Source organism: Dendropsophus ebraccatus, chromosome 8, assembly GCF_027789765.1.
Source record: "Dendropsophus ebraccatus isolate aDenEbr1 chromosome 8, aDenEbr1.pat, whole genome shotgun sequence".
NCBI lineage: Eukaryota > Metazoa > Chordata > Amphibia > Anura > Hylidae > Dendropsophus > Dendropsophus ebraccatus.
Window position 1 is genome coordinate 71,545,516 of NC_091461.1, and position 13,821 is coordinate 71,559,336.

Consider the following 13,821-nt stretch of genomic DNA (forward strand, 5'->3'; position numbering starts at 1 on the left):
TATTGTAGCTCCCCACAAAACCATAAAATTTTTTTGCTGTCATTTTTTGTATATTTTTTTCCTGCATGGGATGCTTAAATGAAATATACAAACAGCAGAACGAAAATATGTGTTAGCTTTATGCAAAACCCATGCATATAAGCAGAGGAAAGTCTTTTCTCCATTCTCCAATGTCTAATGAATGTTTTTAGCATAAAGCTATTATATTTTTGTTCTAATTTTTGTATTATACATCCCTTGGATATATAAAAAAATATACAAAAATTTGAAGTGAAAAAAAAAAAAAAAGTTGAAAATCACCAGCTGTGCCGGTATTAAGTCAGAAACAGACAATAGTGATTGTATAGAGCACTAGAAAATGTACCCGGCGCTGCCCTGGTATAAATTGTCAGTGTGTTAATTAGATTTGTTCTAAGGTGCCAAAGAGGCCAAGCTAAAGGTATTGTTTTATCTGAGTTAATCAGTGGAATTAGTGTATACCTGTAGTGCATAGTTGGAGGGGTTCTTTATACCCACAATGTATAGTTTTTAGGGGTCTCGCATATCTGTAGTGCATAGTTGGGGGGGCTGTATACCTAAAGTGTATAGTTGAGGGAGGTCCTGTATACCTGCAGTGTACAGTTGGTGAAGGTCCTGTATACCTGTACTGTATAGTGTTATCCAGTCACAGTATGGCGGTATTGGTCAGGTCTGGTATGACAGTGTTATCCAGCACAGTATGGCGGTATTGGTCAGGTCTGGTATGGCAGTGTTATCCAGTCACAGTATGGCGGTATTGGTAAGGTCTGGTATGACAGTGTTATCCAGCACAGTATAGCGGTATTGGTCAGGTCTGGTGTGGCGGTGTTATCCATTCACAGTATGGCGGTATTGGTCAGGTCTTATATGACAGTGTTATCCAGTCACATTATGGCGGTATTGGTCAGGTCTGGTATGACAGTGTTATCCAGTCACAGTATGGCGGTATTGGTCAGGTCTGGTGTGGCAGTGTTATCCAGTCACAGTATGGCGGTATTGGTCAGGTCTGGTGTGGCGGTGTTACCCAGTCACAGTATGGCGGTATTGGTCAGGTCTGGTATGGAGGTGTTATCCAGTCACAGTATGGCGGTATTGGTCAGGTCTGGTATGGAGTTGTTATCCAGTCACAGTATGGCAGTATTGGTCTGGTATGGCAGTGTTATTCAGTCACAGTATGGCGGTATTGGTCAGGTCTGGTATGACAGTGTTATCCAGCACAGTATGGCGGTATTGGTCAGGTCTGGTGTAGCAGTGTTACCCAGTCACAGTTTGGTATACCTGTTGTGCCCTGTATATACATGTACTGTATGGATGGAGTAGGGAGTCATGTATATACATGTACTGTATAGATGGAGTAGGGGGTCCTGTATATATATGTACTGTATAGATGGAGTAGGGGGTCCTGTATATACATGTACTGTATAGATGGAGTAGGGGGTCCTGTATATATATGTACTGTATAGATGGTGTAGGGGGTCCTGTATATACATGTACTGTATAGATGGAGTAGGGGCCCTGTATTTACATGTACTGTATAGATGGAGTAGGGGGTCCTGTATATACATGTACTGTATAGATGGAGTAGGGGGCCCTGTATATACATGTACTGTATAGATGGAGTAGGGGGTCCTGTATATACATGTACTGTATAGATGGAGTAGGGGGCCCTGTATATACATGTACTGTATAGATGGAGTAGGGGGTCTACCAGTTATTACTGTGGATGTTGTGAGGCAGCTTCCCTAGCAACCATTGCTCCCTGTGAAAATGAGAGCAGTAATCCTATTGGTTGCTAAGGCTCCAACTGCCGTGTCTGCTGCAGCTAATTATATCACCTGTGTTTGCAGTGAGGAGATTTTCCCATTCATCTCTATGGGGCGCCTCCCTTTCCCCTCCCCTTCCCCTCCTGTACATCTGGCAGGGACGGGACCTTCGCAATAACCTTCCCGGGCACCCAATGTATCTGTGTGCCAAATTTGGGGTCAAACGGTTCAGGCGTTTGGAAGTCTATAGAGGACAGACAGAAAGACAGGCAGACAGAAGGACAGACAGACAGACAGACTTTGATTTTTATGATATAGACTAGAAAATGTACCCGGCGCTGCCCGGGTATAAAGTGTCAGTGTGTTAATTAGATTTGTTCTAAGGTGCTCAGGAGGCCAAGCTAAAGGTATTGTTTCATCTGAGTTAATCAGTGGAATTAGTGTATACCTATAGTGCATAGTTGGAGGGGTTCTGTATACCCACAATGTATAGTTTTTAGGGGTCTCGCATATCTGTAGTGCATAGTTGGGGGGGGCTGTATACCTATAGTGTATAGTTGAGGGAGGTCCTGTATACCTGCAGTGTACAGTTGGTGAAGGTCCTGTATACCTGTACTGTATAGTTCGGGGGTCCTGTATACCTGTAGTATATAGTTGGTGCTGTATACCTGTAATGTATAGTTGGTGGAGGTCTTGTATACCTGTAGTTTATAGTTTGAGGGTCCTGGATACCTGTAGTGTATAATTGGTGGAGGTCTTGTATACCTGTAGTATATAGTTCGGGGGTTCTGTATACCTGTAGTAAATAGTTTGAGGGTCCTGTATAACTATAGTATAGAGTTGGTGGAGGTCCTGTATACCTGTAGTGTATAGTTTGGGGTCCTATATAGCTGGTGGAGTTCCTGTATACCTGTAGTATATTTGGGGTCCTGTATACTTGTAGTATAGAGTTGGTAAAGGTACTGTATACCTGTATTATAGAGTTGGTGTAGGTCCTGTATACCTGTAGTGTATGGTTTTGAGGTCCTGTATACCTGTAGTGTATAGTTTGGAGTCCTATATACCTGTAGTATATAGTTGGTGGAGTTCCTGTATACCTGTAGTGTATCGTTTTGGGGTCATGTATACCTGTAGTGTATAGTTTGGGGTCCTGTATACCTGTAGTATATAGTTGGTGGAGGTCCTGTATACCTGAAGTATATAGTTGGTGGAGGTCCTGTATACCTGTAGTGTATAGTTTTGGGGTCCTGTATACCTGTAGTGTAAAGTTTGGGGTCCTGTATACCTGTAGTATATAGTTTTGTGGAGGTCCCGTGCACTTGTATTGTATAGTTTCTGGGTCCTGTATACCTGTAGTGTCCTGTATACCTGCAGGGTTGTATTTACCTGTATGGCAGTGTTATTCAGTCACAGTGTGTCGGTATTGGTCATGTCTGGTATGGGGGTGTTATCCAGTCACAGTATGGCGGTATTGGTCAGGTCTGGTGTGGCGGTGTTATCCAGTCACAGTATGGTGGTATTGGTCAGGTCTGGTATAGCGGTGTTATCCAGTCACAGTATGGCAGTATTGGTAAGGTCTGATATGATGGTGTTATCCAGTCACAGTATGGTGGTATTGGTCAGGACTGGTGTGGCGGTGTTACCCAGTCACAGTTTGCCGGTATTGGTCAGGTCTGGTATGGCAGTGTTATCCAGTCACAGTATGGCGGTATTGGTCAGGTCTGGTATGACAGTGTTATCCAGCACAGTATGGCGGTATTGGTCAGGTCTGGTATGACAGTGTTATCCAGCACAGTATAGCGATATTGGTCAGGTCTGGTGTGGCGGTGTTATCCATTCACAGTATGGCAGTATTGGTCAGGTCTTATATGACAGTGTTATCCAGTCACAGTATGGCGGTATTGGTCAGGTCTGGTATGACAGTGTTATCCAGTCACAGTATGGCGGTATTGGTCAGGTCTGGTATGGCAGTGTTATCCAGTCACAGTATGGCGGTATTGGTCAGGTCTGGTGTGGCAGTGTTATCCAGTCACAGTATGGCAGTATTGGTCAGGTCTGGTGTGGCGGTGTTACCCAGTTACAGTATGGCGGTATTGGTCAGGTCTGGTTTGGAGGTGTTATCCAGTCACAGTATGGCGGTATTGTTCAGGTCTGGCAGTGTCGGAGTCGGGGGAACAACATTCGCCGTGAGCCCACCCTCACGTCTGTTTCTTCTACCAAGCCAGGATCAGGTCCCCAAAAAAAAACAATTTGTGGTTTTAGAGGCAAAAGGGTATACCAAGGAGCCACCATTAATTAGTTGGCAGAGTAGCATTCAGGAAGGCGCAGATATTCAACGGGTTCCTGAAGGCAGCAGCAGCACTCAAGAGCAGTCAAGCAGTGCACCTGCAACAAAGACCTACCAACTGCGATCAGAACTGTGGAAGTTTTTCCATCTTGGTAGCGGCAAAGACCATCATACTATATGCACCATCTGTAATCATAAAGTGTATTGGGTTTGGGTTCAAACCCAGGTACAACTTCTATGCAGCAGCACATGGAATGCCACCACCCCACTGTCTATAAAATACGCCATTTCTAGCCCATGACCACCAACAGCTGCAGCTACCATTGCACAGATCCATCTCTGCAAGTCAGGGGTCAGCAGCCTCACTTGGAACAGGAGGTCAAGAACATATACCTCTTCCTCCTCGATGGGGGCCATGGGGAAAACGCCACCACTGCTGAGACAATAGTCTCAGTATGAAGCCATCACATTAAGTTTGCACTACGTCAGCACCTACCTTATGGTAGGGATGCTAAATGGATTGCACTGTATTTCTAAATATAACAATAAATAAATACAAAAATAAACATACCATATCAAAACAAAATAATAAAAAAAACAACAAAACAAAATAAACCATAAGAAAAGGGTAAAAAATGTTATCCTGACTTACAACCTATACAATCTATATACACATTGGGGGGGATTTATCAAATGGTGTTAGAGATACACTGGTGTAAACAGCCCACAGTAATCACAGCTCAGCTTTCAGCTTTGTTGCTTGGTTGCTGTGGGCAGTTTACACCAGTGTACATTTTGCACCCTTTGATAAAACTGCGCCAATAGCTCCAACATTTATTTTAACTAATATTAACCCTAACATATTAATGAACTATATATACTACTATATACAATTAACCTATATAAATAAATAATAGAGACGAGCGAGTACTACTCGAACAGGTAGATATTTGATTGAGTAGTACACTATTCTAAGTACTCGTTTTCGAGTATTTGATTAAAAAAAAAAAAAAAACACAGTAAAAATTTGATTCCCCTCCCACCTCCCCTGGCTTTTTTTTTTTAAACAGTAAATATGCAGCAGGAGTGGGACGGGCACTAGGAGCACACAGGAAGTAAAAAAAAAAAAAGAATTTGTTTTCATTGGCTGGCTAAACCACCTGACCTTCACATTAATAGAATAGATAGAGGATAGTGGATTTAATATTTGTTATCAGATGCTGCTTGGAGCTAGACTGGGAGATAGTGTGTAGTTGAAACAGTCAGGTGTTAGGTGATATTAGGCAGGAAACCCCCAAAAGCCCTTGTTAGGGCTAAAATTATAGATAGCACAGATTCATCACACATATTTACAGCTATTTAGCAGCACATCAGTGTGTTTTGATAGGCAAGCAGCTAGAGTGCACTGTGAGAAATAGACTGCAGTGTATCAATTTGGTGAAAACCTTAGATATAGGGTATACAGCTGTATACTGAGAAAGTGCCAAAAAATATAATAATTTGATACTACTTTTTTGCGTTCTGTGCGTAACATTAACCATTGAAACGCCTGTTGCCTTAAGGCATTTCTTAAAAATCATATATAGGGTATACAGCTGTATACTGAGAGTGTGCCAAAAAAATATAATAATTTGGTACAACTTTTTTTGCGTTCTGTGTATAACATTAACCATTGGAACACCTGTTGTCTGAAGGCATTTCTAAAAAATGATATATTGCCACATAATTGAGAGCAAACAATACTGGATGTTTGCTATCCTAGACCCACGGTATAAAGATAGGGTGCCCTCTTTTATTCTGGTGGAGGAGCCATCGATTGCAGGAAAACCATAAAAAAATCTTGCAGAACATGATGGAAATATTCTCACCTACCATCGCTGGCAGCAGAGAGGAGAGTTTCATTCTAGAACCTGAAAATATCCATCAGGTTCACAGCTACCAGGGGAACACTCTCCAAGGTTTGAGACATGTTCATGGAACCCCCTCGCGAAACTTCGTGTAGTGAGCAGGGGGGAGAAGTATCCACAGATGTTGCGGCAATACTTGGCCGACCACAGCCCTGTCCTCCCTGATCCCTCTGCTCCGTACACTTACTGGATCTCAAAGTTGGACATGTAGCTGGAACTGTCCCTGTACGCCTTGGAGGTGCTGGCCTGCCCTGTTGCCAGCGTTCTGTCAGAAAGGGTGTTCAGCGCAGCTGGGGGCATAATCACAGATAAAAACAGCGGTCTGTCAACTGACAGTGCTGGCTAGCTGACACTCATAAAAATGAACAGCCACCCATAATTTGCTTCTCCACTGGTGGAAAGCAGCCAAAAGTGAAGTGCCATGTGTCTGCTCCAGCTCATTTACTCCACCTTGGCCACCATAGGAATGTGCCATTAAAAAGAAAACACAGCATTGATGCACACCTGAAGGGCCATGCAAATAATTTTTTCAGGGTCTCTTTCAAGGGCCTCCATATAATTTTTAATAGGGCTATGCTCATAATTTTTTTTCAGGGGGCTCTTTCAGGTCCTCCATATATTTTTTTTCTAGGGTTATGCCCATAATTTTTGGGGGGGCTCTTTCAAGAGCCTCCATATAATTTTTCAGAGGGCTAACTTCAAGGGCCATCCATACAACTTTTCTGAGGGCTCACCTCAAAGCTAATTTTTGAAGGGCTTACCTCAATGGCCTCAAATCATGCTTCTAAAAGGCTTACCTCAAGTGTCTAAAGCTAATTTTTGGAGGGCTCACATCAAGGGCCTTAACTCAGCTTTTAAAAGGCTCGACTAAGGGTCCTTGTCAGAAGGTACAAGTTTATGAAAGATACATGTCATTGAGGTGCCTGGCCGAGGTGAAGTGAACCGGTAGCTTTTGTCAGTAACACTAAGTCACTGACACTTTAAAAAAAAATAAAATGGCTGTTTGCACAGCTGATCTGGGCTGGTCTTTCACTGGAGCAGTCTTAGTGCTGGGTGGGAAGACTGCTCCCACAAATTCCAGGCTGGATTTTCATTGCCTTATAAAATATTTGGCTAAACTGCATATGGAGAGAGACTTTTCTATTGCCATTCAAACTAATCCCCTCACCTATAACTCCGCTTTTAAAAGGCTCACCTCAAGTGCCTCAAGCAAATTTGGAGGCACTTAATGCCTTAATAATGGGTTTTAGATTAGTTATCAGATGCTACTTGGAGCTAGAGAGGAAGATAGTTTGTAGCAGAGTGAATTAGTTATTAGGTGATTTTAGGCAGGAGAGACCCCCAAAAGTTCTTGTTAGGGCAAAAACTTGTGTGGGACAAAAACTTGGCATTTCAACTTTCAGTGAGAATTTTGCTATTTTAGTAGGGTCCTTGTGTTGTTCATTTAAAACCAATTATTTTCTGGATAAATACTTGTTGGGGGTGTCCTCTGCTTTCCTTTCATTTTGTAGCTGTTGCAAAGGCAGAAGCCGGCAGGTCACTAAAGCCCACTTTGCTGTTTTTTTTTTATCTTAATTTCAAATTACTCACATTCAATCAAATCTTTAAATTACCTTTTATTATTATTATTATTATTATTATTATTATTATTATTATTATTAAATTGAATCAAATGGGAATGTTGGTGGGCTCACCTCAAGGGCCACAAAATAAATTTTTAGAGGACTCACTTCAAGGGCCTGCTAATGTTCTTTCTATATGTTTTTAGGTGAAAGAAGTCACTGTTTAGCCGGCAGGATCAATCAGGTTGGTAGAGGTGGTAGTAGTGGGTGGTTTTTCCATCAAATTCCATTAAATTTGCCTTCTCTTATATGCTTTTTAAAGGATTTAAAGTGTGAACGTTCAAATGTTAATTCAATATTTGATCAAGTAGTCGAGTAAAGAGGTTAACTCAACTTGATTTCACTACTCGTTCATCTCTAATAAATAAATGTGAACTCTCTGGCCCAGCAGTACCTAATACAAAATATATAGAAGTTAAAGGAGGAAGGCAAGGGTCCCAAAAGCCAAATAACAAAGATAGTCAGGGTACAAAAGTTGGGTTCAGAAGAGCAAGGAGTTAAAGAAAAAAAAAACAGTCAGCCCCTCCCTCAAGTCTACTTCCAGCAGCAGTTGAAATTATAGGTTGAATCATATTTGGAGTCACTTTTATCCCTTAATATTTTTGACAATTTTTAAACCGTTGCAGTCCTGAGAAAAGAAGGTCAACATCGGGCCACAGCTGGCAGAGTCCCCCGTGACCCTGCTGTCCTGCACAGCCAACAATGTGGCATTTGGAGGGTGTTAAGTGCGGCAGGGGCCATTCGGAAACCCATGAGGATGAGGCTGTCTTACCCCAGTGTGGAAAGATTGACCTTTATAAAATTGAACCAAGCCTAGATAGGACCAGATTTCACCACCCCATGTCTGATGTTAAGGACTGAAACATCAGCCAGCAGTCAGCAAACAGGCATGTGCCTGTGTCTCTCTCTAATAAAAGAGAGTGAACTATATTTAGTTTTTACTGTTATTGTAGTCACGGAGTCTGCAAACCTCTTAGTCTGTATATCAATGGTGTTACCAGTCCTATAAACATTATTTACACAAGATAACTACTAAAGTGACAAGCACAACATGCGTAAACATCTGCTGTAGTACTACAATTGCAATAATATGTCTCTTTTTAAATAATTGCACACTGTATGTCACTGTGAAATGGATAAAAGTGAACTACAAAAAAGTATAAAAAGTGCTTAACCCTGATGAAGGCAACCACTTTACTTTGCTGAAACTCGTTGGGTTTTGAGCCTCTACGGGGACCCATAGAGGGAGAGAGTAACGTCACCCGATTCTGTGAACCTGCCGGTTGGGTTCTTGCTCACATCATTTTCTTTTTTTGGAGAGATTAGCCTCCGTCCGGGGCATCCCTGTCCAAACAGCCTGGAAAAGATTTTGCACATATTTGTATCATAATTGAACCTTGGAGCCACGCCAACTTACCGAATCTCAGTTTGCCATTACCACCAACATTGGAGGACAACGCCTATGAAGCTTTTATTGCACAACTCATAAAGGTACTTTCATCTACTCTACAGTGATCTCTAACGTGCAACTATAAAAGAGTTTGATTATTGCATGTTTAGTATTACAGCATATGGTACTTACGCTTGGCACTTTAGTATTTATCTGTAGTTCACTTTTATCCATTTCACATTGACATACAGCGTGCAACTATGTAAAAAGAGACATATTATTGCAATTGTAGTACTACAACACATGTTTACTTGCGCTTGGCACTTTAGTATTTATCAGTAGCTCATTTATTTGGGGAGAGAGGCAGGTGACTCCCAGTATACCAGCCTGACAGCTGCAAGACTATTGTAGCGCTGGTGGTTGTGAACTTCTGTTTTGTGGGGGCTCCTACACAGTTGGTTCTTTGCCATTTAACTTTATTATTTACACAAGCTTCCTGTTATTCCCAATGTACTGTATAACAATGCAGCAATTATACTCCAAGGGATATCAACAATGTCACATAAAAATTAGTGGCATCATACTGTGGTTTGAGGAAAAACTGTTAATGTTGATTTAGTGATGAGAGTAAAATTTGTCGACCAAAGCTTATTCTAATACTCTCCTTTGTTATGTCTATGTAGATGCAGTATGTCATAAATCAGTCTTTATCTGTTCATAATCAATATTAATTACACTTATATAAATGCATGTGGATACACAATGCTTTAACGCATGATTTATCATTATACATAATTGAAACATGTATGCCATCTGTATTTTATATAATCACTTCAGCAAATAAAGCTGCAAAAGAAAGCATTGCTCATGTCAGAGTTTCCTATCTTCTATAGCTTTCAAAATCTATTGGTCAGAAATGTATTGAAGTGTCACTGTCATGATAACTTTCAAAATCTAAATCAACAGTAGATGTGAAATAAAGCATATTTGCAAGTTACATTCTTTCTTTTCTTTTTTTAGTTATCATGAAAAACACTGCACTTCCTGTGTTTAGATTTTTTTTTTTTGAGTCCAAACAAAGGAAGTATCATGTTTTCCAGGCCATCTGCGCACTCACAGAGAATGCAGTCATTTGATTGATAGATGCATTCAGCTGTGTCGCTCTGTACAGGCCGGAACTTACTGTTTTTAGTCTCTTTTTGTCAACCAGCACAAGACTAAAAAGCTGCCTTCAGGAGCCTGGACCCAGATTTCAGATAAATAAAGTCTTGTTTTAAAGCATGATGGTTCAGTGGTTAGCACTATAGCCTTGCAGTGCTGGGGTCCTGGGTTCAAATCCCACTAAGAGCAACATCTGCAAAGAGTTCCTATGTTCTGTCTGTTTGCGTGGGTTTACGCCGGGGACTCCGTTTTCCTCCAACATCCAAAACATACACATAGGTCAATTTAGATTGTGAGCCCTATGATTGTACTATGGTTAAAAGGGGTAATCCCTCAATTAGGAATTTTATCACAATCAGCCAGCTGAGTTAATAAATAAATAAATAAATAAAATCACCTGCTCAGTCACCTTGTGCTGTTTAAAAGGTGTTTGGGTGTCCAGAAAACCCCTTTCTGTCTATCAGTATTTATGGTGGGTGAAGATGGGAGTTTTGTCTGTTTAATTATCTACATATCCTGCATTTATGCAAACCTCATCCTGTTCAAATCGGCTGGTGTCAGAAAGTTATACAGATTTGTTATTAACTTCTATTAAAAAAAATTCCAATCTTAAAGTACTTAACAGCTGCTATATGTCCTGCAGGGAGTGGTGTATTTTTTCCTGTTTGACACAGTGTTCTCTGCTGCCCCCTCTGTCAATGTAAGGAAGTGTCCAGAGCAGAAAAGGTTGTCTATTGGCATTTGCTACTGCTCTGGACAGTTCAAGCAAGGACAGAGGTGGCAGCAGAGCTTACTGTATTTTCTTGTGTTGTTTATTAACCTGTTCCCCAACTCAGATTATGCCCCCTTGTTCTTTTGTTAAGTTTTTCATTAAAAACACTTTCCTCTTGAAACTTATTTAGTCATTTAAGGTATTTCAAAGTTTTGATTATGTCCCCCCTTTCCCTCCCCCAAGACTATACAGATTAAGATCCTTAAATCTTTCCTGCTTCAGACCATCCACCATCCACCAGGAGGACCTCACTGACTGAAGCAGCTCATGTAGGTCAAGGCAGCAGGAGCAGGTCGTGTGTGGTGGATGTAGAAGAAATAAATCCATCAAACCAACAGCTTCAATGACCGGTATTTAGAGATGAGCGAACCTCGAGCATGCTCGAGTCGATCCGAACCCGAACTTTCAGCATTTGATTATCGTGGCTGCTGAAGTTGGATAAAGCCCTAAGGCTATGTGGAAATCATGGATATAGTCATTGGCTGTATCCATGTTTTCCAGACAACCTTAGAGCTTTATTCAAGTTCAGCAGCCCCAGCTAATCAAATACTGAACGTTCGGGTTTGAATCGACTCGAACCCAAACCCGGTTCGCTCATCTCTACTGGTATTAAATATATTAGCTGTCAGTGTGTGTTAACCCCATCATCTTAACAACAAAGAGGAAAGAGTATGTAGAGAGAGCAGCCAAAACTGGCGGACCAAAAATATAAACGTGATATACTTTATTACTAGTCAATACAAAAATCAATATACACACAAAATAAAACCACACAACAGTAATATAAATGTGTAGTCTGCCTAATTCTGTACAGATGAAATACAAATATGAAGGTGCCTGTGTGTACAAATAAATAGTAGAATGCAACTCCACTTTTTAATAAACGCAACAAAGAAATACTAATTCCAAAGATACAAAAATAGTGCTGTGCATGAGCAGGAAAAGTCAGAAATATCACCAAAATAATTAGAGGAAACACAGGATGGGATATGCTGAACCCTACATGTTCTGTCCACTCCTTGGACTTATTCATGGAACCATGTGTATATAGTGTATATGGAATCAATATTTAAAGAATTTATACGTGTGGAAGGTAAAAACATACCATCTTTTAATTTGCATGCAGCTCTGCTCAACACATGGCCAACATAGTGTGGACAGTCCTTTTTCATGCCACAAGACTTTTCTTCTATGGACGCAATCTTGCTGATAGGTGATCACATGCAGTGCCTTTGCAAGGCATGACATTTTGCAGATTACATACTTTTATTTATTTCAAACTCCATAACCTCTCTGCCCACTATTATGTCTGATCTTTACTATCAACGCTAGTAAGTTTGCACCATTTATGCTAAAAGGACTTACAAAACTATCATGGACATCACAAGTATAACTTTCAGGGGTGCACAACTTCAATACCTAACACAATTACAAGTAAACCTTCCCATCTATACATCCAAAATATACGACCTTTTCAAAAATATCTGGAAATGCAGCTGTTCTGTTTGTTCTGTATGAATAAGGGGGGTGATTCATAGGCAGAGAGGCCACTAACAGGTCTCTTTTTCCTGTCAATTATCCCCGCAGAGCGCACTGACAGGCAGAGAGTTGTGACTAGTCTCCCTGCCCAGATGACTAGTTGCCGCCTCGTTAACAGCCTCATATGCCGGAATAAAACTCTTTTTCCCCCATGTCAGGCTGCCGCTGCAGACACGGCTGGTAGCTTCGGGGAGCTGCACAGTGGATCTTTACTGTGCAGCTGGGAACAATATCAGCACAATCTGTGCTGATTGGATCCCTTTAAGCTTGCCTTTGATAAGCGTATATCTATCCTAAGATAATAAGAAAGGAAATACTAAAAGGGTAGACTACATGGACCAGGTAGTCTTTTTCTACCAACAATCTTCTATGTTTTTAGGCAATTATGCACAGCTTCTATTTTTCTTTTCTACAGTACTGACATTCATCCATTCATGCTTTTATACATGGCTTATGATTGTTATAGCATATCTGTAACAAATGTCATGGCGTTCACGGTCTCATCTGTTAATTAACTGTTTAAGCATTTTTTTCTTGCATACAGGTTACATTATCACCTGCTCCCATTTTTTTGTTCTGACAATTCAAGTGACTTTTATAGTCTAGTAAACTAAGAAAAAGCAGGTTATATGAGACATGTGTTAGTGTTAAAAAAAAAATGGTCAGTGTACTGTAGATATTGCTGAGATTATTAAACTTTGTGTAGAAAGTGGATGTATTCATATACTCACTAACTCTGCTCCGGATTCATACATTTACACCAGCTACAGGCCTTTTTATATTTGCAATCACTATACTATTTGTACCCGAGGCGGACCAGTTTGCAATAACATTCAAGGAATGGTGGCCCATTTTCAGGGAGAAGGATGGAGTCTGATTATTTTTGTATTTGTTATGTGTATCTGCCACAATATTTCATCTATTTTGCTGTGAATAATAAATTTTGCTACAGTAAAAAAAAACAATATACAATATAAAAAACATTTTAAAAAAAATCTGCAAAAACACCAAGTGATACAACATATGTTCAATAAAAAGATTACTCTATGGTACAGGATATCCCATCAAAAAGCCAAATAACCACCATAACCACCAGGATGTAAGTTACTGGATGGAATTGTGCAAATCCAGGCACAACACTGAGATTCTCACAACATCAAGTGGAATTTCCACTTGATGTTGTCCAAAAGACAGCTCTAATGTTAACGTTGTGGAACATTGCCTAACTTATCATTCCTTCCTATTTTGTTTACTGAACTTTTACAAAGTAAGGCTAGGTTCACACTATGTAACTGTGCGGCTGTATTTTTTATGCGGCTGTAAATGTGCGGATGAAACTCCGGCCGTGGGAAAAAATAGACA